Source organism: Crocuta crocuta, unplaced genomic scaffold, assembly GCF_008692635.1.
Source record: "Crocuta crocuta isolate KB4526 unplaced genomic scaffold, BGI_CrCroc_1.0 scaffold255, whole genome shotgun sequence".
Taxonomy (NCBI): domain Eukaryota; kingdom Metazoa; phylum Chordata; class Mammalia; order Carnivora; family Hyaenidae; genus Crocuta; species Crocuta crocuta.
In genome coordinates, this window is record NW_027530670.1 from 1,135,807 (window position 1) to 1,138,564 (window position 2,758).

A 2,758-nucleotide genomic window follows, 5' to 3' on the forward strand; every position below is an offset into this window, starting at 1 on the left:
ATGGGTTTTTTGAGTATTTTCTTACTTTTTGGCACTGCAAAATGCTCCAGGCTCCTCCCATGTGTTTGTTGCTCTAGTTAAAGAACCAACTCTTTCTTTCTTTCTTTTTAAAAATTTTTTTAAAATGTTTTATTTATTTCTGAGAGAGAGAGAGACAACGTGAGCAGGGAAGGGGCAGAGAGAGAGGGAGACACAGAATCTGAAGCAGGCTCCAGGCTCTGAGCTGGCTGTCAGCACAGAGCCCCACGCGGGGCTCAAACCCATGAACCGCGAGATCATGACCTGAGCTGAATTTGGATGCTTAACTGACTGAGCCACCCAGGCGCCCTGAACCAACCCTTTCTTTAAGCAATCTTGGTTCTTTTTATTGGTGAATAGTATTAGAAACCAAGACCTGGGTGCTAGCTGTGCTTTTCACTTGGGTGTTGTTGCTTCTAGGCCTTAGGATAGTATATATTTTTTAAATGTTTATTTTATTTTTTGAGAGAGAGAGAGAGAGAGACAGGACGTGAGAGCAGTGGAGGGGCAGAGAGAGAGGGAGACATAGAATCCAAAGCAGGCTCCAGGTTCTGAGTTGTCAGCACAGAGCCCAACACGGGGCTTAAACCCATGAACCGTGAGATCATGACCTGAGCTGAAGTCAGATGATTAACAGACTGAGCCACCCAGGTGCCCTGGATAGTAATTTTTGGAGATTTCTTTTTTCTGCATAATTTTCTGTTTCCTCAAAGTTGCACTGATTGATTGATTGGCAAGAAGTGTCTTTAATCTTAGAGCCTTTCCCCAAATGTGTCATGATTCTCTGGCTATCCATGGACACTTAAGAATAATGCACCAAGAAGCTGATTGGAAGGAAGCTCAGTGTTTACCATAGTGGGGCATTGGTTACTAAGAGGTTCACTATAGAATGATCTGAGAAGAAGGGGGGAAATGGTGGGGGAAAGGGAGAGAGGCAAAACATGAGAGACTCTTGAATGCTGAGAAACAAACTGAGGACTGATGGATGTGGGGGGAAGGGGGGAGATGGGCATGGAGGAGGGCACTTGTGGTGATGAGCACTGGGTGTTATATGGAAACCAAGTTGACAATAAACTATTTGTAAAAAAAAAAAAAAAGAATGATCTGGCTGCATAGTTTCTTCCCTTTAGTATGAGTATCTCTTGGTCTTTTTTCTTGGACTCGTCAGATTCACATAAAACATTCCTCTAAATTTCTGCCTCACAGGAGTAATTCTAGCTGGCAATTCTAGCCATGTAGTGGAAGAGCACTGGGGAATCTCAACATTCATTATGTTAGATATTTCTTATTTTCTGTTTTTAGAATGAGACCCTTGCTCTTAGCCATGCCCATGGTTTCTTAGCTGTTGATGCTTGATACTTTGACTATAATCCCAAGCATAGATACCCATTCTTAAAAAAAAAAACTTTTTTCAATTGATATACAATTGATGTACAATATTGTATTAGTTTTAGGTGTGCAACATAATGATTTTTGATACATGTGTGTATATATATATATATATATACCCNACCACATAGTTAAACTTTTTTCTTGTGATGAGAACTTTTAAGGTCTACTCTCTTAGCAACTTTCAAATATATAATAGAGTATTGTTAACTATAGTGACCATGCTGTACATTACATCCCTAGGACTTATTTATTTCATGACTGCAAGTTTGTACCTTTGATCACCATCACCCATTTTGCCTGAGACCTTACTCATTCTTTCATTTATCCCTGTGGATGTGTACAGAGGTAGGGTGGAGTCTAGCTGGTTCTTTTATTTAAGAAGATGGAGATAGAGTTCGTAAGTTAACCATCCTAAAATGTACAATACACTTCAGTGGTTTTTAGTTTATTCACTGTGTTTTGCAGCCATCAATACTATCTAGTTCTAGAACATTTCTGTCATCCCAAACAGAAACTGCACACTGATTAGCAATTAGTCCCCTGGCAACCACTTTCTGTTCCTCTGAATATGGCTATTCCGGATATTTCATATAAATTGAGTAATACAATATATAGCCTTTTATGTCTGGCTTCTTTCACTTAGCATAAATGTTTTTGAGGTTCATTTGTGTTGTAGCATGTAACAGTACTTCATTCCTTTTTATGGCTGAGTAATGTTCCATTTTACAGTTCTACAACAATTTATATCTTCATGAGCTGATGCCATCTTCAGTAGACTTTCAACCCGTCCTTCTGTTTTTAGTTCCATCTTTATAGCTACTTCTGTAAGTGCCTGATGATACAAGTTTCTGACCTTTTGGAGGTTGTATTATATCTTAGCTTTCTCTAGTCTGTTGTTAGGAACCATTCATCCATCTCCTTTTCAGCTTCTAGAATTTTGTTGCTATCACCTTCATTTTCATTCTGTGGCTGTGCTCCCATGACCGCTACCCTTATGCTGTTTTCATGGGGTTTTGGGGAGAGAGGCAGCAGAGGGAACTAAAGCATGCCTTCTCACAATTCAGAGGGTACAGTTTCCATGTTGGGTCAGACTTGAGGCCCAACAGTCATTAAATCATGAAATGATCAAGCTAGAAAAACCTTTATAGATCAACAACTAGTCCTCTACTTGTTTATCTTTCAGGTAAGGAAAGTGAGACCCACAAGACTCAGTAAATTGTTAAGGTTACACAGCTAATGAGTAGCCAAGGTGGGGTCTTAACTTTGTTTCCTGCCTTCTAGGCTAGTTGCTTACAGTTAGTTTAGGCTGATTATTTTAAAATTTGGCAATAAAGAGAGCATGAAAATC